Source organism: Heloderma suspectum, chromosome 5 (genome assembly GCF_057233095.1).
Source record: "Heloderma suspectum isolate Gila_16-S chromosome 5, 16-S_ref, whole genome shotgun sequence".
Lineage (NCBI taxonomy): Eukaryota > Metazoa > Chordata > Lepidosauria > Squamata > Helodermatidae > Heloderma > Heloderma suspectum.
The window spans coordinates 111,560,644-111,585,438 of NC_139462.1; the positions used below are offsets into that span (position 1 = coordinate 111,560,644).

At 45.2% G+C, this 24,795-nt stretch overlaps 1 long non-coding RNA gene across 1 annotated transcript in view; it reads right to left on the reverse strand.

Annotated features, from left to right (window-relative positions):
• Positions 1 to 14,026: 14,026 nt before the first annotated feature.
• LOC146344263 (uncharacterized) overlaps positions 14,027 to 24,795 on the reverse strand; it is a 42,625-nt gene continuing 31,856 nt past the window's right edge. The window contains exons 3-5 of the long non-coding RNA XR_014792600.1: positions 18,534 to 18,620; positions 17,196 to 17,331; positions 14,027 to 14,622 (exon numbers count right to left, since the gene is read on the reverse strand). This is a non-coding gene — a long non-coding RNA (uncharacterized LOC146344263). The remainder of the gene's footprint in view (positions 14,623 to 17,195; positions 17,332 to 18,533; positions 18,621 to 24,795) is intronic.

The window sequence follows — 24,795 nt, forward strand, 5'->3', positions numbered from 1 at the left end:
AATGGAACCGGGTCACTGGTGTTTATTGATGACCTGACTGCTGATAAAAGCAGCAGGATGAATTCTGAGGTGTATAGGGCTATACTTTCTACTCAGATTCAGCTGAATGCTGCCAAACTGATAGGACGCCGCTTCATATTGCAGATGGATAATGACCCAAAATATACAGCAAAAGCTATCCAAGAGTTTCTCCAGGCAAAGAAGTGGGATGTTCTTCAATGGCCAAGTCAGTCACCTAATCTCCACCCAATACAGCATGCTTTTCACTTACTGAAGACAAGACTGAAGGTAGAAAGACCCACAAACAAGCAGCAGCTGAAGGCAGCTGCAGGAAAGGCCTGGCAAAGCATCTCGAGGGAGGAAACTCCGCATTTGGTCATGTCCATGGGTTCCAGACTTCAGGCAGTCACTGACTGCAAAGGATTTTCATCCAGGTATTAAAGGCGATCCTTAAGTTTGAAATGATGTTGGTTTGTTCCATTACTTATGAGCCACCAACGATGGGTGTGTGTGTATGCCACTGGCTGTACTTCCTGAATGGTTAGTGCCCCACTTTGGTCAAACCCCTTGAATTACAGCTGGAAGTCCTGACTTCGCTCCCATCTGGGTGTGTGTCCTTTCAACTTCAATGTGGTGGTGTACAGAGGCCAACTACCAAAACAGTTATCCTTGTTCCAATATTTCTGGCCCTGACTGTATGTCCACAAAAACATGAAGCATCAAAAATCACCCAAAGAAATGTTAGATCACAACCTGAAAACAGGTTGAAAACATTCCCAAGATTTGGATTTCTACTGCAACAGGAACAGACTGTTGGAGCTGAAAATGTAAATCCACCAGTAGCCTCCAATACTCCACTGAGAACAATTGGCAACTCCAGCAGTGTTTGGGTCTATAATCAGGCACCTTGCCTGGCAAAACCGGCCCAAGTGGCAGCACTTGGCAAGGAGTATCATTGCCACACCTAATTACTTAGCACACCCTGGCAGAGTTAAAAGCTATGATGACATGCTTCCTCAAGGCAGGACAAGTTGGGAAAACCCATCCACCTTACTTTGATGTTGCCTTGCCAAGGGAAGGTTGCCAAAGCAATGACGATTGCAAAAACGAGAAAGGCACTTCTCGAAGAAGAACCAGTTCATCACACATAACAATGTTTGTCTTCTGAAAGGTGAAAGGCTAGAAACCAAAGGTAGAAAATGTAGTGGGGCACAACATAACATTTGTTTCTTATCGGTGTTTAATTAAATAGTTTGAGCTCTCTTGTAAAGGTGCCAGAAGGGAAGAGGGTTGCCCGCCTAAATGGAAACTATTCCCACTAGACTGCAGGGAAGTTCTGTCAGTTGCCCTCAACTGAGGGTAGTTTATGTGTTGCCCATGGTGCCTGATGAGGTGCCCTGCTCCTCCCACTTTTTATTTTATTTTAAGTTAAGTATTCTAACCAGTAGCTGGGATCACTTGCAGGAAAAGTTAGGGCTTTTAGCCACCCCCATCTTCAAGCCAATTTGGATAGCTTTAAAAAGGGGTTAGACAAATTCCTGGAGGAAAAGGCTATCAATGGCTACTAGTCTTGATGGCTATGTGCTGCCTCCAGTACCAGAGGCAGTGAGCCTATGAACACCAGTTGCTGGGGAACATGGGCAGGTGGGTGCTGTTGTGCCTGTGTCCTGCTTGTGGTTTCCTGGTCGACAGCTGGTTGGCCACTGTGTGAACAGAATGCTGGACTAGATGGACCCTTGGTCTGATCCAGCATGACTCCTCTTATGTTCTTATTTCCCATGAATGCCTCTGGGCCACACATGGGACTCAGAGACATTCATAGGAAATGAAAGTGGTAGGTGACTGCAGGCTGCTGATGCTTTCCTCTGCAGCACTCCCAGCCACCAAGGAAAAGAAGGGGGAAAGCAAAAGGGATTCCTGTCACTTCGGTTTGGTAAGCTGGGTGGGGAGGGAGCTAAAGAGAGCAGTGGAAGGGCTAGGTAGGGCAGTGGTAAGCCGGTGGGGGTGGGGGTCAGGAAAGCCAGCAGGGAGTGGAGTAGGGAGAGCAGCAATAAGCCAGTGAGGCTGGGGGAGCCAGCTGGGAGCAACCTGGTGGGCTTGCATGTCTGAATGGATGACAACTCCATGTATGCGAGGGAGAGGGAGGGAAGGAGGGTTTGGGAGGATCTGGGAGGGATCCTGAAAAACTGAGTGGGTTTTTTTATATGCTTGCAATAAGGAGAAGGGAGGAAGGTATACGCATGCATGCATGATGGATACAAGGGATACTTGCATGTGGATGTGGATGGATGGAAGATGTCTGTCTGCCTGGCTGGGAGTGTGTGTGTGTGTGTGTGTGTGTGTGTGTGTGTATGTGAGGGAGGGAGGGAGGGGGAGAGAGAGAGAGAGAGAGAGAGAGCGCATGCATGTCTATTTGTGGTGATCCAGGGTGTGAGAGAGAAAGAGTTGGGCGAGGGGAGGGATTGAGTTGGCTGGCAGAGGGGGTGGAGAGAGAAAGAGTTTGCCTTCTGTGAAAGAGGTTTCTGTTGGCACTGAAAACTGTGGGTTCAAAGGCGTTTAGTATGTTGGGGCTCCAACTCCACACCTCTGCCTTGTACTCAGCTTTCTGGGCTGGTTACTTGTCTTTTGTGACTAGCCATACCTCTCATGGCAGCCATTTTGTGGTGGTACCCAGGACAATTTCTCAAATTGCCGAATGTGCTCACAGACCCAAAAAGTTTGCCTGCCCCTGTCCTAGACCCTTCCTAGCCCACCTTGGGAAGGTCACAGGTCCCAATGAACCACTCAGGCAGCAGACAAGGGTTTGGGAAACCTGGTTGCTGTTTTCCCTGTACCACCATAGTTAATTGCGGCTGGAGGGAACGCCACAGGGGCTCTCTAAACACCTGGCATTTTATCCCACTACAGACTGGTCCTTTTGATTCCAGATCCTTTCTGAGATTTACGCTGGCCCTGTATACAGGCATCTCTCATAGCGCGTCCCTTCGCATTATATCTTTTCATGGTTGGGCCGAGCTGCACGGAACAATCAGCACAGAAGGGGGCTGCTGGCTCCATAGCCCCTCCTCTCCCCTGATCACTGACAAGTATTACAGCCTTATCTAAAACAACTCCACACCCCAAAAGGAAACTATTAAAAATTACCATTCCAAGCTCTGCATGATGTATTTATTCAGGGGAGGAGAAAAGGCACTTTTAATACCGATTGAAATCCTAACTCTCAAGCCTTACTCCTGTGTGGCTGATAAGGGAGACTCCCCCATCCACCCTGGGAGGAAAAAAGCCCATCAAACTGGTGAGCAAAAGGGAGAAGAAGCAGTCAGTGAAGTCAATGGGAGGGGGAAGTTCCACGTAAATGCATTGAAGGGGATGCACTCCTGTGCTTGCCTACTCAGAAGCAAGCCACACAGATTTCAATGGCACTTACTCCCAGGAAAGGAAAGCCTTACAGCCAATGAGTTTACTCAAAAGTAAGCATTGCTGTGTTCAAGGGGATCTCAGAGCCTGTAGTGGAATGGGAAAGAGGCAGAAATGGTCACTGGAAGCCTGTTCAGTGGCCTGCCACCCCCTTCCCACCAATTTGTTTTCATGACAATGTTATTCAACACTGCCCAGCAACACCCCCTAGCACACACCAACACAAAGTGGGACAAAGCACTCTAGGGAAAATACACAGGGAGGAAATGGCCATTTCAGTCACAAGCACAGAAAATGCTGGGTTTTCCCCAGTCTCAGATAACACAGAAAGAGGTAGCGGAAGTTGTGAGATAGCAGGAGGAGAGCAGCGGTGTTATCTAAAGCTCCCATGAAAACCAGTGATTAAAGAGGAACAATCCTGCTAAAAAAACTCTGGTGTGAAGACAGCCAGGGAGGAGGAGAGGTGTGAGTGAAAAAAGGGTTAAGTACTTCTTCTCCACTTGCTCCTCAAAATCATGCCCTCTCCCCTGCTGCTTTTCAGGTATCCCAAAACCCGTGTCTTCTATCACTTGCGGAAGCCCTGTTTTTAACTTTGTGCAAGTGCCAAGACAAGTACTTTAATTCTGCCTGCACAAGATGTTGTACAAGCCCCTGCATGTGTTGTACAGCACGTTGAACAAGGCTTTGTGCTTGCTGTTGCAGGCGTTGCACAAGCCATTCTGCAACTCATTGTTCAAGGCATTGCACAATTTATTACAACTTCCTCTTGTCATTTTCTCACTAGCACAATGTTGGATATCACCCAGACCTAGGGGGATCTTCATGACAACAGAATGAGAAGCATGTTGCAGTATTATCTGGATTTTCATGAGATTGGCTTTGGTCCATCAGGGACACACAAAGCAAGAAAAGCTGAGTGTAGCATACTTTTTAAATCCGGTTTTCATGGTCACACAGAGCTTGCAAGGAATGTACTTTAGGGCTGGGTGGGGGAGTAGCACTGAAGTCATCAACTGGGCAGGGATTGCTCAACCAATGAGACAGGCTTGTTTCCTGGCCCACATCCAGGTTCCCCCAGCTACTACATTATTATGAATGGAGGGTAACTAATTTAGGGATGTCAGAGAAATACGCTGTGGATTCAAATGAGGCTGGATTCTTTGGAATCCGGCCTCAGGAATCCACAGCAGATTGGGACCACTTACCTCCGCTCCAGGAGGACTGGTGGCGGAACAGCACTAGGCTGCTTCTTGCCAGCCAGAGCTGTTCGCCTCCTCCCCGTCCCTGCCGATTGCCATGTCTTTTCTTAAAAAAAAAGCGATTGGCAGGATGTGCCCATAGACTTAGATGCAAATAGAGTCATGAATCTTGCATCTAAGTCTATGTGTCCATACGCTTATACGAAAGATTCACAGCTTTATTTTGCGTATAGGTCTATGGGCACATCCTGCTGATCTCCATGTTTTTTTTTTAAATAGCAAACGGCAGGATGTGCCCATTGACGTATATGCAAATAGAGCAGTGAATCTTGCGTATAAATCTATGTAGACTTATTTATTTATTTATTTATTTCTATACCGCCCAATAGCCGAAGCTCTCTGGGCGGTTCACAAAAATTAAAACCAAGCAACACACAATAAAACAATTTAAAATATATAGAACATTAAAACCACAATATAACAATACAACCACAATAAAACCTAGCAGCAGTGCAGGAGTTTAAAATACATATTTAAAACAACAAAGATAAAAATTTAGAAAGCTAAAATGCTAAAATGCCTGGGAAAATAAAAAGGCACCGAAAGGAATACAATGTAGGTGCCAGGCGAACCTCACTAGGGAGCTCATTCCAGAGCCGGGGTGCCATAACAGAAAAAGCCCTCCTCCTAGTAGCCACCCGCCTAACTTCCTTTGGCAGGGGCTTACAGAGAAGGGCTGCTGATGATGATTTTAAGGTCCGGGCAGGCACATATGGGAGGAGGCGATCCTTCAGGTAACCTGGCCCCAAGCCGTTAAGGGCTTTGAATGTTAACACCAGCACTTTGAATCGGGCCCGGAAATGGACTGGCAGCCAGTGCAGCTGGAAAAGTACTGGCGTAATATGAGCTTGCAGGCCAGTCCCTGTTAACAATCTTGCTGCCCTATTTTGGACCAGCTGAAGTTTCTGGACCGTTTTCAAAGGCAGCCCCACGTATAACGCATTGCAGTAATCCAGACGAGAAGTTCTCAGAGCATGGATAACTGTAGCTAGGCTATCTCTGTCCAGATAAGGGCGTAGTTGGTATACCAGCCTAAGCTGATAAAAAGTGCTCTGTGCCACTGAGTTCACCTGTGCCTCAAGTGACAGTTCTGGATCCAAGAGCACCCCCAAACTACGAACCTGATCCTTTAGGGGGAGTGCAACCCCCTCCAGAACAGGTTGAATATCACCTAGCCAGGCAGACGAACCACCCACTAACAGTACCTCCGTCTTGTCTGGATTGAGTTTCAGTTTATTGGCCCTCATCCAGTCCATTACCATGCCCAGGCACTGATTCAGAACAGCCACTGCCTCACCTGGTTTTGATGAGAAAGAGAGGTAGAGCTGGGTGTCATCTGCATATTGATGGCACCTCAGCCCACACCTCCGGATAACCTCCCCCAGCGGTTTCATGTAGATGTTAAACAGCATGGGGGATAAAATAAAGCCCTGTGGAACCCCACGGCACAATTTCCATGGCACAGAGCAATAATCCCCAAGCACCACCATCTGGAATCGGCCATCCAAGTAGGAGCGGAACCACTGCAGTGCAGTGCCTCCAACTCCTAACCCAGACAACCTATCCAGAAGGATACCATGGTCGATGGTATCGAAAGCTGCTGAGAGGTCCAGGAGAATCAACAGGGTCGCACTCCCCCTGTCCCTCTCCCGGCAGAGGTCATCCCACAGGGCGACCAAGGCAGTTTCCATTCCAAAACCAGGCCTGAAGCCCGATTGAAATGGATCTAGATAATCCGTTTCATTCAAGAGTGCCTGGAGCTGTCCTACAACCACCCGCTCAAGCACCTTGCCCAGGAAGGGGATGTTGGCCACTGGCCTATAATTGTTAACATCCTCTGGGTCCAGGTTAGGCTTTTTCAGGAGTGGTCTAATTACTGCCTCTTTTAAAGTGGCAGGCACCACTCCCTCTCTCAAGGAGGAATTTACAACCTCCTGGACCCAGCCGGACATCCCTTCCTTGTTTGATTTAATAAGCCATGAAGGGCAAGGGTCAAGCACACAAGTGGTCGATCGGACTTGGCCAAGCACCTTGTCCGCATCCTCAGGCTTCAGTAACTGAAACTCATCCAATAAAACTGGACCAGACGGTGCTCTGAATGCCTCTACCAATGGAACTGCATTAATGGTGGTGTCCAATTCATGACGAATCTGAGCGACTTTATCCTCAAAGTGACTTATACGCAAAATGGACTTATATGCAAAATAGAGCTGTGGACGCAAGATTCATGACTCTATTTGCATCTAAGTCTATGGGCACATCCTGCCTATCGCCTTTTTTTTTTTTTTTTTTAAGAAAAGACATGGCAATCGGCAGGGACAGGGAGGCGGAAAATGGCTCTGGCTGGCAGGAGGGAAGGTAAGCAGCGCCCAAGCCGGTTCCTCCCCCCCCCCCGAATCCTTGTGGAGCAGAGCTGCTCCAGAGGATTCCGGGGAGGGGGAGGAACAGATTCCCCCCCCCATGGATTCCCCACCGGAACAGACAGTGGGGAATCTGTACACCCCTAAACTAATTCACAATTCTGATAGCTAGAAACATCCCAATTATCCAGTACAGCATCTGAAGGCTCTCTATGAGAGCAGCCCACCACTCCAGTTTCGCCCCATTCCAGCCAACTGTCGCAGAGTTATTGCTCCCACCACATTTCCCCCAATTTTTGTGCACTTTTCAATGAAGAAGCCAAAATCCCTGATTCTCCAGTGCAGCATCTGAAGGCTCCCTATGAGAACACCCCCCCCCCATTTCTCCCCATTCCAGCAAACTGTCATGGAGTTATAGCTTCCAACCCCCCGTTCTCCTTCCTGGACACTTCTCCCTGCTCGCAATGACAGGGTTCTCAGTAACCATATTCCTGAGACCTTGCTAGATCACTCTAGCGATAAAACCCTTATTTGCATAAGGGTTTACACCCTTAGGCCCTTACTGCAAGCTTCAGAGAAGTGAAGTTATGAGACATCAGAGAAGTGACTTCACACATCACAGAAGCTAAGTAACCCAAACATCAGAGAAATGCATAATCATGGAGGCTAATTACTCCCACTGGCGAAATGGAAGTACAGTGCAATTCTGAAGGCTCAAAAGAGTGCTCTAGGGCTTTGATATGTTGGAAAGGCAGGCAAATTACTCTAGTTACTTAGGTTACCAAGGGCACAGCCAGGTGAAAGACACACACCTAGGAAAGCCCCAATCATACCAAATTTAAAGTAGAGGGATGGGCACACAGCAGCTGAACTCTAATTCTTGATACTAAGATTTTTGTAAATAGAGCTGTCAGTGTGCATGCCTTGAGGCAATATTTCATAAACCTGAAAAGGACAGTTGATAGCAAGTAATATTCAGGTGATGAGTTTCAACTGGATCTAGGATGGACTGTCTGGATCCCATACCTTAGACCTTGAGATTAGTTCTTCCTAATTTTCATCTGGATCTACAGTGCTTGGGCCTATTCAGCCTCTGGAATGTCAGAATCTGTGTGATCCTATCTCTGTCAATGTTCCCAGAGCAGAGCCAGGGGGAGTCACCCAACTCCCTGTCCACTGGCTGGTCTGGCCTTGGCAGACAGGAAAGCTGCCCGTGAGAACCTCACAGAGGTGGGGTGGGGTTTATAGAAGGATCACCCATGTTGAAGCATCAGCGCTAGAGCGCTGAGCAGCGATGCTCTGTTTAGACAGGGGCATTGCTGAAAAGGCTAAAGGCCCTTGTCTGTCAAGGGATCTGGAGGGGGTGTTTTACAGTCACGCCTTCCCCTTTTAAGCTGATGCAAAGGCAAAGAGCCTTTGCTAGGAACATCTCATCTCCATTGCCTGAAGCCTTCTCTGTTTGGATCCATCATTGTCTGGGCTTTTGGAGGCACTCTGCACATGGACTCTCCCTTAATTGGAACTTTGGATTGCTAAAGATTTGCCAGGAAAAACACTGTGAGGCTTTTCATAGACTTGAACTCTCATTTGCTGTGGATTGTGTGTCTTTGTTTGTTGTCAGCTCAGTGTACTGGCAAGCTGGGTTTGATCTACGACTTTTGGACTTTCCTCTGGCTGGACTCATGCAGCGTGAAGTTACCAATGCAAAAGCAGTGGCATGGAACTCTTTGAGTGTGGGGGTGGGGGTAGTACCCTTCCCTTGGTCTTGATAGGCCTCAACCATGTAGTCTAGAGTTATCAACAAAAGGTTTGAAGTTGGACTATCTCTCCATGGATGTTTTTTTGTTTAGGCCTTTCAAGAATGTATCCCTTGATTGCCTGAGGAATCATTCTAAGAATCATTCCCATTCCTTGTCTGGGGTTTGGAACCCTGTGTATGGATTGCCTGGGTTAGATACGCCAGGAATCCCAAGTCCCTTCCCTTGTGTTCAGAGTAGAGATGGTGGAGAATTCCACCACGGACTCCAATGAGGCCAGATTCTAAGAATCCAGTCCCCTGGAGTCTGCGGTGGAACGAAAGACTCACCTCTGCCACCTGGGGGAATTTGCACTGGCCGGATCCTACCAGCCGCTGTCCAGCCGCTGCCCTCCGCTGCTGGCTGCTGCTGCCTGTCTTCAGATGCAAATGGCGTCCGGCATAGCGGACGCCATTTGCGTCCCTGCCTTTTGCCATGATAGGCCACGTAAATCTTTATGTAGCCTATCACGGCAAACAGCAGGGATGCAAATAGCGGATGCCATTTGCGTGGCAGCGGCCGGAAATCCGGCTGTGGACAGGCCCGGCCAGTGGCTCTGCGGACCTGCAGCAGAGCAGAGCTGGCCGGGGAGGATTCTGGGGGGAGGGACTGATCGCCTCCCCCCCCTGCATGGACCCCCCAGTGGACTGGTATGTTTTGTACACCCCTAGTTCAGAGCCATGGAGATGGCAGTGAGGAAATCACATTGATGAGGATCTCAGTCACGGTGGTAGTGTTTAGCTTTGGACTGTTCTGGAATAACATAGAGCCTATAGCTACTGACCATCAGCTATATGATTTCTGAAGAGTGTAACCATTAAGCTTTTGCCGTGGGATTTCCTGCAATAAAGAAATTTCACTGATTTAGATGTCTGGTGTCAGAATGCCTGAGCATGTGTGCTGGGGGGATCGGGAAACCTGACAGTAACAATCAAAACTGCTGCTAGTTTTGCCTACCATAATTTTTTTAATATCATAGCTATTTCATTTGATGCTTTAACATAGTTTTAATATTGGTATGCTAGTAGGCTTCAACAAGAGTTAAACTGTAGTTTAATTTGCATGTTGTAACCTTTGCATTTAACAGTGACCCACCTGATGGTTTTACAATGGTATTTTTCCATAATCATTATATGTTTCACATTTTATTTCCTCATGAAATGTTGTTTTGCACTTACTCTTCTCTATAAATAGTTTACGTTTACTATCCTTTGATATTTCCTGTGTGGCATGTTTTCATCTTTCATAAGTTGAAATGCATCCACTGTTTTCCTGCTTGAATTTTAAATAAATATTGAACTTTTTAATAGCCTCAGGTCACCTCTGGTGATATTCTCTTGCCCAGCAGGTAGGGATGTCGGAGAAATCCTCCACGGACCCCAATTAGGCCGGATTATATTGAATCCGGCCCCCTGACGTCCATGGAAGATCGGATATCCTACCTCTTCCTCTATCGCGAAGTCTTCGTCAGCAGATCCTGCCTGCTGCCAGCTCCAAAGCCCCAGCGATACGGCCACCGTTGCTATATTGCTGGCTGGACTAACTGCGGAAGCAAATGGCACCCAGGGTAGCGGATGCCATTTGTGTCCCAGCTCTTTGCTGTGATAGGCTACTTAAATCTTTACATAGCCTATCGCGTGAAGGAACAGGGATGCAAATATGCCATTTGCGTCGATGTTCCTTTGTGCAATAGGCTACGTAAAGATTTAAGTAGCCTATCACAGCAAAGAGCCGGGACACAAATGGCACCCGCTACACTGGGTGCCATTTGCTTCTGCAGTTAGTCAGTCCAGCCAGCGATATAGCAATGGCGGCCATACGTAAATCTACGTAAAGATTTACGTAGCCTATCACCGCAAAGAGCTGGGACACAAATGGCACCTGCTACAATGGGTGCCATTTGCGTCCACAGTTAGTCAGTCCACCCAGTGATACGGCAATGGCGGCCATATTGCTGGGGGTTTGGAGCTGGCCGGTGGCTCTGCGGAATCACCGTGGAGTGGAGCCGGCCAGTGAGGATTCTGGGGGGGAGGAACGGATCACTCCCCCCCCCAGCAGACCCCCCGCGGATGGCAAGGTAAGGGATTCGTACATCCCTACCAGCGGGGGAAAGTAAGAGCCTCGTTTTCACAACTTATTATTATGACTGAAGTGCACAACTGCAACTTTGAGCTTTTAACAGTGCAATCCTGTGCATATCTACTCAGAAGTAAGCCCCATTTTGTTCAGTGGGGCTTGCAAGTGCGTGTGTGTACAGGGAATCCTTCCTGAGTTATATGGGACTCTTCCTCAAGCTGGATGTAAAACAAGAAAGAATAATGACTGGAGGGAATGGACTCTATAAACTTTTGTTTGATTCATTTGCTACACTTCCTTTGTAACCACTACAGTATTCCATCACCACCAAGTATCGTTTTAACTCCTCTGCTTTATAGGTTGATGATTCATATGTGGGTTTTTGATGACTGCTGTTGTTCACCAAGAGAATCAGAGGAAGATATTCCTCCTACTTGGTTTCTGTATGTATTGCATTTGTAGTGTATCCCATCCCAAAGTCTCAGGGTCAATGACAAAATAAGATATGCCAACCAGTTTCAATAAAATGTATGAAATATTAAGAGATATTAATAGTGCATCTCTACATCATCCCGTGGTCCTTACAAAACAGCCAAACTTTTTGAAGTCATCATGCAGTTTTTGGACAAAGGATGAACTACTGGTCAGCAGGCCGAATACGGCATTATTTCCTTTCCCCCTCACATTTATTCATTTTGTTGTTGTTCACTGTATAGGTGCCCAGGAGAAACTGACTTTTTAGTGGAGCTCCCTTATGCAAGCTCCGTTGGCCTGCCCCATTCCACTTGTTTCGTGTTGCCCCTGGAAGCATGACATCTCCATTGCACAAGTGGTGGGTGCTGCTTGCACAGCAGAATCAGTGGGTTACCATTGGACTCTGCCCATAATCAGGACCAGCCTAGACATGAAGGAAAGAACCATGTTTTTTTCTTCATGCATCAGCTGTTTAACCTGTGTCAAGGTGTGGCAATAACTTTGCTCCCCCTCCCTTCTCAGCTTGTATAAGAGGAAACAACCCGATGTTATAAAAATACTACAAGGCTTCAGTATTCCTTCCTTACAAGGAAACTGACTGTGTAAAACTGCTCTGGAGCATCTTCCTGCTTAGGGTGAAGAGTGCAATGTTCTATGAAGGACATTCTAAATTGGATTAGCCCTAACTTTTTTGTTATTGTTATTAACAGATTATTAGATTTTTTAAATTTTCCAATACAAACAGTAAAATCCTTCCCCTCCTGCCCTGCACCCTATTCCCTCTCCTTTATGTTTTCCCCTCCCTTCTCTCTATCATTTTGTATTTAAAGAGTAAAGGCTTCATATGTCATGCCTCCAGGTGTCATTCCTCCAACTGGAATCATCCTTGGAGGAGAAGCCAGAACCTTCAGAGCCAGATGTGATGTTGCTCAATGTCAGAAATTGTGCTTGCTTACAATTTGCATACAGGACCAGGACAACAAGGGGCATCTTTGCTGGTCCCAGGCACACCAACCTCTCCATCTGGATTTGGGCCTGAAAGACTAAAGAAAAGTGTGGGTGCATGGAAGGTAAGTTGTCAGCAAGCACAATTTGTGACACCGCACAACAGCATAACTGATTACAGGGCACCTCATTTAAGGCATCAGTCTTACCTTCCAATTTCCTACCTTTGTGGAACTTTAGCCAACACGAGACAGCCTTAACTCTGGTCTTAAACTGGCAGGTTTTTTGATAATTGAATTTCCATGTGTGAAGGTTTGAGGCCTATAGAGGCAAAGGGAAAAAAGATCAGGCCTAGTGGCTTGGAGTTTTTGTTGAGAGGGAGGTTTCAGTTTCCCCAGTTAAGTTTCATTTCTTCACGTGTGAAGCAGTGCTTTCAGAAAGACCAGAACAGTACGAGGAGAATCAGAGAAACCAGAGCACAAGACACAACAGGAAGAAGCAGCCTGGAGAAGTCTTAAATTCAGCTAAGGTAAAGGAACTTGTGTTTCGTAACTTATTTTCTCTTAAGGCCTTTTGTATCATTCAGCTCTATTCGGTAAATACCTTTAGATGTGATTTGCTTGCTTTAGAAAGCTATCCTATGGCCAGTAGACAGTGCCTAGACAGCTATATGATTTTTCGGTTTCTGCAAAACCGAAAACACGCTCCTCACGCCCTCCCCCACTGCCTCGTAGGCAGCACAGTTCTTCCCCATCTCTGTGCTTGTAACCACAGAGCAGGTGAAAAGGGGGCATTCTGTGAGGAGGGGCGGAGACCACGGAAGTGTCATTACGGTGCTTCCTATGCGCCATGCAGCCTCCCCCTTCCCACTCCAAGTCCCCAGCTAGACAGTCAAAATCAGCTGTCTAGCCACAAATGCGGGGTGGCTGGAGTGCAGAGGACAGGATCCCCTCCATGTGCCACCCGCCCTGCATTGGACAGTCAGCCACCTCCGAGGTTGGAGGAGGCTGACTATCCTTATAGGATTGTGCCCTTAATTTACCAGTAAACTGTTGTGGTTAAACCCTGTGTCTAGAGTGTCAATCACCTCACATCTACACCCTAAACCCCACATTACTGGAAAAAGGATGGTAAAAGAAGGAAGGTTGGACTCTTAAGGAGGCAAGAGGAGTTGCTCAGGGGACCCAGATCATAAAGGGGAACCCTGACACCCTGGTTTTTTAAAAGGAAACTTCTCCCCAAGGTATTTGGATCTGCTTTCTTGTGGGTCAACCTATATGATATATGGGATTATAAATACTAAACTAATGTTAATTATGATTTAATTTCAAGGTGCACGCTTACTTTTTTATGTGTATACCTCAAAGAATCAATAAATACAGGTAATCATGTTTGCTAATTAGAACAAATCAAAAGCATAATAGTAGGGCAATACTTTTATTAGGAATAACCAAAACTCATAATGTAGGGAGCCAGCTTTTGAGATCAGAGGGCTTCTTTGTGCTAAATTATAATTTTAAAAGGGACGGTCTAGATCAGTGAAAGTGATTCAGCCTTCAAAATTACTTAAGGTATCTCAGTTGACAGTTTCCTGCTACCCCTCCCCCACTATCAGAATGCTGACATAAACACTGGAATTCCACTCAAAACATTGGACTATTGGCAGCATTCTAACTTCAGAATAAAACTGAGCGTGCCAGACAGTTGCTGCCATAGGCTTTTATTGGGACAGAAAAGCTTTAACAATATTTGAACCACTGCTCAAAACTTCACCAAACCCATGAAAGGTGCATCTCCTTGACAAACCTGAAGAAAGGACATCAGTAATTTGCACCCAAATTTGAAAGAAATAAATGATACCCTAAGGCACAGCTTGGAGTAAGAAGTACAAACGTGCTAGTTTTCAGCATTTCTGAACTTGTTGTTGTTCAGTCGTTCAGTCATGTCCGACTCTTCGTGACCCCATGGACCATAGCATGCCAGGCCTTCCTGTCCTGCGCTCTCTCCCGGAGTGTGCTCAAGTTCATATTCATTGCATCGGTGATGCTATCTAGCCATCTCATCCTCTGTCGTCCCCTTCTCCTTTTGCCTTCAGTCTTTCCCAGCATCAGGGTCTTTTCCAGAGAGTTTTCTCTTCGCATTAGGTGGCCAAAATATTTGAGCTTCAGCTTCAGTATCTGTCCTTCCAATGAGCACTCAGGGTTGATTTCCTTTAGGATGGACTGATTTGACCTCCTTGCAGTCCAGGGGACTCGTAAGAGTCTTCTCCAGCACCACAGTTCAAACTTGCTGTACCTGTGGCAATTTTTCAGTTTGAAATTTTGTACAATTGTAGAACTCATCAGGTAGATCATAGATGCCAAGAATCAAGTTATTATATCAACAGGTGTCATTTTTATAAGCAGTAGAATTTTGAGGCTTATAATGGCAGAACCTTTGTTTTGCGACCCACCTTAACTAAAGGGGCACTCCTGTATCCCTTTAATAAAATAAAAAGGTTGTGTCATGCACATCTCTTTGCTGGCCTGCACTGCTTTTGCGGTCAATTATATTACTCTGCATATAATTCAAGAAAATTTTGCCATCATAGTAGGAATTTCTTTTCTTTTAGTAATTTCTTTAAATATACCTTTTCATGAGCGGCTAAGGTCAACAGATCTGGAACCCAGTAGTTTATATTTAGGGTTATAATTGCCTTCCAGTGTTGTAGAATACACTCAGCAGTTAGTGTGGACTTACTAAACCATGCAGCATGTCCCTCTGCCAAGTCCCATTTGCCTGGAATGTAATCCCAGTAAGGCATGGGCATCTTTTATATGGATCCGTGAGGTTTCCAGGAGCATGTTGATCCTGGTTAGGACCGGAAGCCAGAAAGGCATCACTGTCAGGCAACTTCATAACTTATGCTCTAGATTAGCCTGCAGATTGTTACACTTCCAACACTGAAATCCCCAGGCGTTTCAATCAGTCCAATGTGCCCTGTATAAAATATTTTGCTGTATAAGCTGCTGCTTTAGATCAATGTTAGGTGGTCTGACAGATTTCAAGGCTGCTTTCCAATGGGAGGGCTTCAATTTAACTCCTATCTTGAAATATGCATTTGATCTTTTTGCTTAAAAAAAAAAAACTATCTGTGTCAATATTTGACATGAACATTCATTTATGTCATGTGAAAATACCTGTGGGGGAATTTGCATCCACTCAGTATCTAAATCATTTACTTTTCAGGTTCAGGAAAAGGTTGTGCAAGTGAAATTGTGTTAACAGAGAAAACCCCCCACAAACAATGGAAATACTATTTTTGCCAATTTCCTTATTTATGACATAGGAATTGGCACTGATCCACAACAGCCTTCATTTTAATTTTTCTGCTACTAATCTAAGTACAATCCATTCAATACTGTTTCTGTGCAACCCCTAGGACTCTAGTAGATGGAATCATTTCTTACAACATGTATTACACATTTCCAGTTCTGCTGGGAGCTTTTCCTACACAAGCCCCATTGAAATTAATGGGCCTTGCCCAAGAGCAGGTATCATATGAAAAGAAAAAGAGTCACATCTGCAAAGGTCATTTGGATCTGTTGCTATGGAAATTGTGTGTTTCTCTTTGGAAACAACTTAACCTTCCAGGGAACCCTGGAAAATGTAGTTTGGAGAGGGCTGGGATTTCTAGCAAAGAATGCTCAGGACTTCACCAACTGGAGTTCCCACAATTCCTTTGAGGAAGCCATGACATTTAACATAGTTGCCCAAGCAAAAGTGAAGTCTGTAGTTTTACTTGCCCATCCAGTATTTCATTTGTTTGTCTGCTATACGATAATTTTCTTGAATATTGAGATATTGGACTGAAATGTGGTACACATATTCAGCATATAATTTCATATTTCAAGTTCACATACCACCTTGCCCCCTGCACCCATTTTCTAAGCGTGATGGGAATGCAAAGTATATTGTAATGTGGTATCTGCTTTGTAGACTGAAATACCAGAATGAAAGTTTGTATGCATGCTTAAACAATCATTTTATGTTTTATGTTCAAAGCCCACACGGAATATGTGCAAACCTAGTAATGCAAACTCATTACTCGGTATTATTTCCTTTTTCCTTCACATTTATTCATTTTGTTGTTGTTCACTGTATAGGTGCCCAGGAGAAACTGACTTTTTAGTGGAGCTCCCTTATGCAAGCTCCGTTGGCCTGCCCCATTCCACTTGTTTCGTGTTGCCCCTGGAAGCATGACATCTCCGTTGCACAAGTGGTGGGTGCTGCTTGCACAGCAGAATCAGTGGGTTACCGTTGGACTCTGCCCATAATCAGGACCAGCCTAGACATGAAGGAAAGAACCATGTTTTTTTCTTCATGCATCAGCTGTTTAACCTGTGTCAAGGTTTTCTTCTTCATGCATCAGCTAACATGTAAAGTGGGGTCTAATTTTAAAATCAAACGTGCATGAGTGACGGGAGTTTAAAAAAAAACACCTCTCTCTCCTTACCTTCCCACGGTTCATTGTCCCAGAATCCTTTCTCCCAGCCTGGCTCCAATTCTGGAAGCAATCGTTTGCATTCTCAACCATATTCTCCTGTCACTGGCAAATCTTTCTTATTCCTTCCTCATACCTAGTCTTTATTCTCTGTCTAAATGACTCTCAGTTACCTTTGTCCCCTCCCAAATCTGACCTGCCCTTCGCTACAGCCAGGACACTATGACAGGACCACCAATTAAAGTTCATCAAGTATCTTCCCCACTGCCTCCTTTGTGAATTGCCTGAGACACACCATTTCCTCAAAATATTCTAGCCCTCAAAGATCACACCCATTGTGCTTGCTCTTTGGTTATGCATAGTATTGTAAGATATTTGGCCATACCATCCTCAAATAAACCAGTTATGTAGGGAAACCTTCTGCACATTGCTCCATTTCATCACATGGCAGCTGTCCTCTTTGGATTTATTAACATGTGCTTTCTCAGTTAATGGGGCTTCCTCAGTTTCTTCACAGCAGCCTGTGTTTCATAATGAGAACAATTAAAACTTTCCTTATTCCCCTGAGAACAATTAAAACTTTCCTTATTCCCCTTTGGATTCCTCCATTAAGCACATGCTTATCCTTTGCCCCTTTTTTCTACCCCTGTCCAAGATGATGCTGTCCCAAACAGTTTTTATTGACATTTTGGCTATTAAATTTATTTATTTATTACATTTATATCCCGCCTTTTTTCCTCAAGGTTACCATACATAATCATCCTCCTCCTTTCCATTTTATCCTCACAACAACAACAACCCTGTGAAGTAGTTTGGGCTGAGAGTCTGTGACTGGCCCAAAGTCACCCAGTGAGCTTCCATGACTGAGTGGGGACTAGAACCCAGATCTCCCGACTCCCAATCCAACACTCTAGTCACTACACCACACTGGCTCTGAACAGGTTTCCCACCTCACCCCCTAATTGCCATATAGAGCTTCTACCATAGAGATGCAGCTACACAACAGCATCCCTATCTGTGTTCATAGAGAGTCATGGCTGATGACAGATTTCTGTTTGGTATCAGAAACTCAAGCTGTGTGTCACTCTAATCTAAGACCCTAGCCCACAACTTTGGTTCTTTTGTCATGCCTGGAAACCCTCCTCATCCCAACTTGAGAAGCTATTTCCTTCTTAATGGTAAGGAAATTACCAAGTATGATAACGATGCAATGCCATGGAAACTGGCAGGTGGCTCAAGTCCATGGGTAGTATCCGATTGTGCCTGTGCGCTTGCAGGACCCACTACTCACCTAGCGGCCATAGGATTGCTCCCTAAATGTACTACCCTCTGTCAACAACCAGATTTAAATTTGATGTGTGTGTTTGTCATTGTACATTTTTTTAAATCTACTAATAAATTAATAAATAACATTAAAAATATGGTACTCTGTATTTACTTAGTCAAAGCCCTGAGAACACCAAATCTTATAGAACCTTGTGAACTATCCTTGGAACTCAAGGGGTAGCTTAACACCCATGCAATCTTAGTACATGCAGAAGAATCTATTGAGAAATTCCTGAGAAATAGTTTTAAAATCAAATAAGCCCAATGTCCATTGTATATAAAGGAATTTATTTTGGAAAAGTGGAGGGGGGAGGAAGAAAAAGGTGAAGCAACACAATCACACACAGAGGCTTACTGCTGAAAGTCAATCTAACTTAGCCAGATACCTGTTACCTACCTCTTGGGTTTCAGAGGAAGTACAGAGTTCCTTGCAGAGAACATGGACTGAGGGAGAGAATCTTTGGACTCCTGATACGAGCTTCACCTGTATATGGGAATTTGAGACCAGTAAGAGTCAGCCCTTTGATGCCCAAGGATCATCATTTTGTCCAGTGGTGACAGCAGCCCCACCTTTGATATCAGTGATCTAGGTGACCAATCAGAAATTTACTTAGAGGTTGTTTCCATCTTCTTAATGACTCTTGACTTATATTACAAAAGGACTGGCCAGTTTGGATTAGCTGAAGGGTGTTTTTTTTTTTTAAGGATTAACCTCAGAATATATATTAGGGAACAAAAAACAGGTGTCTGTCTGTTGCAGACTTCCAGACAGTGATCTGATCACAGATGCCCTAGTCTTTTTAATTAATATTTTAATTAGCGCTAAAACACTTTAAGACCCAAGTCAGAGCCAGGGCTCCTGTTTTTGAGATACTGACTTTTTTTCCCCAGGCCCCTCAAGCCATTGGTTCAGGTAACACTAACACACATATTTACAAAAACATACGTAGAGCAACAACATACATATATGAAGACATACAGAACAGTGTATCATACATGCTGAGCAAATAAAAAACAGGTTAACTGAGCTCCCAACTTAATTGCAACAAAATTTTTTTTAGCAACTTTTCCAGTAACTATTATTAAACTACATGACTAACTACGAATGACCATTCATAACTACATGAACGGTGTCAGCTAAACAGATAGATAGAACAGATTGCCTCTGCCAGGAAACTTAGATAATAAAGGCACAATCAGTTCTCTCCTAATATATCCAATAGAAATTGCAATATAATAAAACATGCATCATAGTCTCTAAATCCCTGAACTGTAGGTTGCAATGAAGAATCCTTGTTGAATCTCCTCTGTAACTTGGCAGATGGTAAAGCATTCCTCAGGCTTATAAACATGAACTTTTTTTTAGATAATTAGCCCCTTTGCTCCCAACTGGGAACTAAATGCCAAAAATAGGAGAACAAAATTTAGCTGCCAGGGATATCAAATTTTGCCATTCAGTACAATCATAACAAAATAACTTCTTTTGCCTTTTCCCTGCCCAAAGAATAAAGTTCAAAAAGAGAAATAACAATTTACATTATTTTACAGCGTACGGCCTTTGGGCTTCACCACACAAGACTAAAATCCCACATCCTTACTGGGGCTTCTGCCTCTGGATTCTTTGTGGGATTAAGATAGGCAGGTAACTGTAACTGTAGTTCTTTGAGTGGTCATCTGTGCATTCACACATATGGGCTCTGCACCGGTGCGGCACCTCAATTCAGGAAACTTCCAAAGCTGAGGATCATTTTGGCAGGAACGCTCCCCCACTGCCCCACTGCGCATGCCTAGCAGGTTTCTCCCCAGTCCCTCAGTTCCTTGAGATCACTTTGAACCCACGGGAAAAATCACACCTTGGTACCAACATTGATATCGACATTGACACCGGAATGGGGACGGTGGGTGGGTTGTGTGAATGCACAGATGGCTGCTCAAAGAATTACAGTTACAGGTAAGCAATCTGCCTTTCTTCTTTGTGGTCTCTGTGCATCACACATATGGGCGACTGACAAGCTAACTTACCAGAGGTGGGTCGATGCATAGCAATGTCTTATTGTAGTAGCAGTGATAGAACAGCCCAGCCGAACTGGCGGTCCTCTCAGGCTCAAACATCCAGCCTGTAACGGGTGATGAACATCGAAGGCTTGGACCAAGTTGCAGCTTTACAAAGGTCCAGCAAGGAGACCCCTCTCCCAAAATCTGTCGATGCGGATACTCTTCAAGTAGAATGAGCCTTGATTGGGCCCGATAATTCAAGGCCGGCAAAATCGGTATGCCAACTTGATGGTATGCACAATTCACGCAGCCAGTCTTTGCAACAATACAGGTGATCCTTTTTGGGACCCCCATAATGCACAAAGAGATGCTGTAAACTTCAAAAGTTCTCTGTCCTAGCCTTGTAGAATGCCAGAGACCTATGGACATCCAGCACTTTCTCTATCGGAGAGGAAGGAGGCCAAAAGAATGACAGCAGAATAATGTCCTAATTAAGGTGGAAACCTGACACCACCTTTGGAAGAAATGATAGATCTGGAGATATCACCACCTTGTCCCTATAGAATACTAGATACGGTGGATCAGTCTTTAGTGCACACACCTCACTTGACTTCCATGCTGAGGTAATTGCCACTAAGAAGGCAACTTTCCAGGATAGGAGCCAGAGATCGACAGACGCAAGTGGTTCTCATAGTCAGAGCCTTGAGGATTACCAATAAGCTCCAATGTGGCACCAGCAATCGAATGGGGGGTGCAAGGTTTTTGATTCCCTTTAAAGACTGATGAGCCATTGGATGTATGAAGATCAACAACCCCTGTACTGGGTGGTGATTTGCCAATACTGCTACTAAATGAACTCAGATCGAAGAGGCCATTAGCCCTTTCTTTAAAAGAGAAGAGAGAAATTCAAGGACCAAGTCCACTGGACACCGAACTGGATCTACCCCCTTAGCTTTTGTAAAATCGGCAAAAACCTTCCATTTGGCAGTACAGGATTTTCTCACAGATGGTTCTGTAGCAGCATCCAATACATGGTGCACATCTGCAGACAATTCTTTTACTATCACTGGATTCTCCACGCTGTCAACCTGAGTGTCGCCAAGTCGGGATCTTGAATGTGGCCTCAGTCCTCGATGAGTAGGTCTGATATCGACGGCAGGTGGATGAACTGAGTCTTGGAGAGTTTGAGAAGCAGAGCAATCCAATCTTGCTGAGGCCACCAAGGTGCAATCAATATGCAGTTAGTGGCTTCTTCCGAAATACGCATTATCACCCTCGTCAACAATGCGAATGGAAGGAAGACATAAAAGAAGGTCCCTGTCCATGGAATCAAAAATGCATCCCCTAGGGAGGATTTGCCCACTCCTGCTCTCAAGCACAACCTCATGCAGACTGCATTCTGTGCTGCTGCAAATAGATCTACTGGAGGAGTCCTCCATCAAAGGAACAGGCAATGGAACATGGATGGAGCCAACTCCCATTTGTGAGTTAACAAGTAAGTTCTGCTCATGAATCCACCAGGACATTATCTGTACCCGCGATGTGAAGGGTGGAGAGCTGTATTCCCCATGAGATAGCCCAATTAAAAATGTCTATTGTCATTGTCACAAGACTGGAGGAACACATTCCCCCTTCCTTGTTGAGATACCAAAGTTCTGCAGTGTTGTCTGTAAGTACTTGGATCCGTCTCCCCCAAAGATCAACTTGGAAGGTGGAAAGAGCTTTCTTTTCAGCCAGAAGCTTGAGAGGGTTAATATGCATTCATTTCTCTCCCTCGGACCTGAATTTGCAGAGGGCCGCAATGCATTGTGTCCATGGTATTCATGATGGAGTTGGACAAACAAAAGGCATGCCTTGAAGCAAGTTGTGTATATCCAACTTGTGTATATTCATGGTACCGACAAATACATGAAGAAACCATCCTTGTAGAGTTCACATCTGAAGGTGAGCCTATTCCATAACGCAGACAGTTGAGGGCATAAGCCCAAATAGGTGCTGAATGGTAAATGCTGTGGTTTCTTCCCCCTTGTACAACGTGGCCACCAGCTAGGTCAATCAATGTTTGTGCCTGATCCGTGGCAGGCAACTGCGAGCTGCTACTGAGTCCAACATTGTCCCTATAAACTGTATTACTTGAGTTGGAGCCATCTTGGACTTCTCTTCATTTATGCAAAGGCCCAATGAACTCAGGGGATTTCGAACTATCACTATTGATTGCATCAGATGACTCTTCAGTGATGTGACTAGAAACCAGTCATCCAGGTAAAGATAGATTTCAACACTTCAGACTTGAAGATATGCACATACCACCACCATACACATCATGAACACCCTTGGTGTGGTGGCCAAGCCAAATGTTAAAACTCGGAATTGGAATATGTCGGTACCAATGATGAACCTGAGGTATTTCTGATGAGAGTTCTCCATTGCAATATGAAAGTAGGCATCTTTGAGGTCTATCACTGCAAAATAAATGTGCCTTCCTAAAAGATCAAGCCTCTGACCTTCCTTATCTGCTGGTGAGGCATGTATCCTCTGCGATTTGCCCTGGGAGGACTCCACAAGAATAGAACTTGAATGGGGATGTGTACAGTCAGGGCCAGAAATATCAGAACAAGGATAACTGTTTTGGCAGTTGGCCTCTGTACACCACCACATTGAAGTTGAAAGGAAACACACCCAGATAGGAGCGAAGTCAGGAGTTCCAACTGTAATTCAAGGGGTTTGACAAAACTGAGGCACGAACCATTCAGGAAGTACAGCCAGTGGCATACACACACACCCATCATTGGTGGCTCATAAGTAATGGAACAAATGGCTGACAAGCAGCTGCATGGCCAGGTGTGGCCTGTTTCCTGGGTACCCCATGACCAATCAAGCAGATAAAAGGCCTGGAGGTGGTTCTGAGTGTTACATTTGCATTTGGTAGCTGTTCACTGGAACTCTCAACATGAGGTCCAAAGAGGTGTCCATGTGAGTGAAGGAGGCCATCATTAGGCTGAGGAAACAAAATAAACCCATCAGAGAGATAGCAAAAACAGTGGGAGTGGCCAGTATAACAGTTTGGAACATCCTGAAAAAGAAGAAATTAATTGGCAAGCTCAGCAACAGCAAAAGGCCTGGCAGACCACAGAAGACAAGTAAAGGGGATGACCGCAGAATTCTGCTCATGGTGAAGAGGAACCCTTTCACAACATCTAGCCAGGTCAAGAATGCTCTTGCGGAGGTGGGCATGTCATTGTCAACATCTACAGTCAAGAGACGGCTTTATGAATGTAAATACAGAGGCTTCACAACAAGGTGCAAACCACTGGTAACGCTCAAGAACCGAAAGGCCAGATTAGCCTTTGCCAACAATCCCCTAAAAGAGCCAGCCCAGTTCTGGAACAAGATTCGTTGGACTGATGAAACCAAGATTAACTTGTACCAGAATGATGGGAAAAGAAAAGTATGGGGAAGGAAAGGAACAGCTGATGGTCCAAAGCTTACCACATCATCTGTCAAACATGGTGAAGGCAGTGTTATGGCATGGGCATGTATGGTTGCCAATGGAACCGGGTCACTGGTGTTTATTGATGACCTGACTGCTGATAAAAGCAGCAAGGTGAATTCTGAAGTGTATAGGGCTATACTTTCTGCTCAGATTCAGCCGAATGCTGCCAAACTGATAGGACACCGCTTCATATTGCAGATGGATAATGACCCAAAACATACAGCAAAAGCTACCCAAGAGTTTCTCCAGGCAAAGAAGTGGGATGTTCTTCAGTGGCCAAGTCAGTCACCTGATCTCAAATCAATAGAGCATGCTTTTCACTTAAGACAAGACTGAAGGCAGAAAGACCCACAAACAAGCAGCAGCTGGAGGCAGCTGCAGGGAAGGCCTGGCAAAGCATCTCGAGGGAGGAAACTCAGCATTTGGTCATGTCCACAGGTTCCAGACTTCAGGCAGTCATTGACTGCAAAGGATTTTCATTCAGGTATTAAAGGCGATCCTTAAGTTTGAAATTATGTTGTTTTGTTCCATTACTTATGAGCCACCAACAATGGGGGTGTGTGTATGCCACTGGCTGTCCTCCCTGAGTGGTTAGTGCCCCACTTTTGTCAAACCCCTTGAATTACAGCTGAAAGTCCTGACTTCGCTCCCATCTGGGTGTGTTTCCTTTCAACTTCAATGTGGTGGTCTACAGAGGCCAACTGTCAAAACAGTTATCCTTGTTCCAATATTTCTGGCCCTGACTGTAAATAAAAAACCCTCATCCTTCTCCTGAATGCAGTACAAAGACTCAAGGCATTTTGACGTCGGTGTCATTGACGATGGTGCTTTCCAAGACTATTTTAATAGTCAGTAGGACGGTTGGGAAAAAAGATAGAACATGCTCACGGATCAGAATGGCGCTCCTCTGGAGCCAGTGAAGGATCCTTTAGCTCTCCCTCTGACATCAAAGACATGAGGGCTGGTCTTGCTGTCAGCACTGAGGCCACAGTATCAGTATCAGCAAATCCAAGAGAGGCAGAGGAGGAGTAGAGAAGACTTAGACTGCGACTCATTAGATTTTTTAGTCTTATTTTTCTTCTTCTGCGCCTTTAAGGAAGGCTTTTGAACTCTTGCCTTTTTGGCTATTTTCTTAGCCACAGAAACCGCTAAAGAGCGGCTGGGAGTGGGT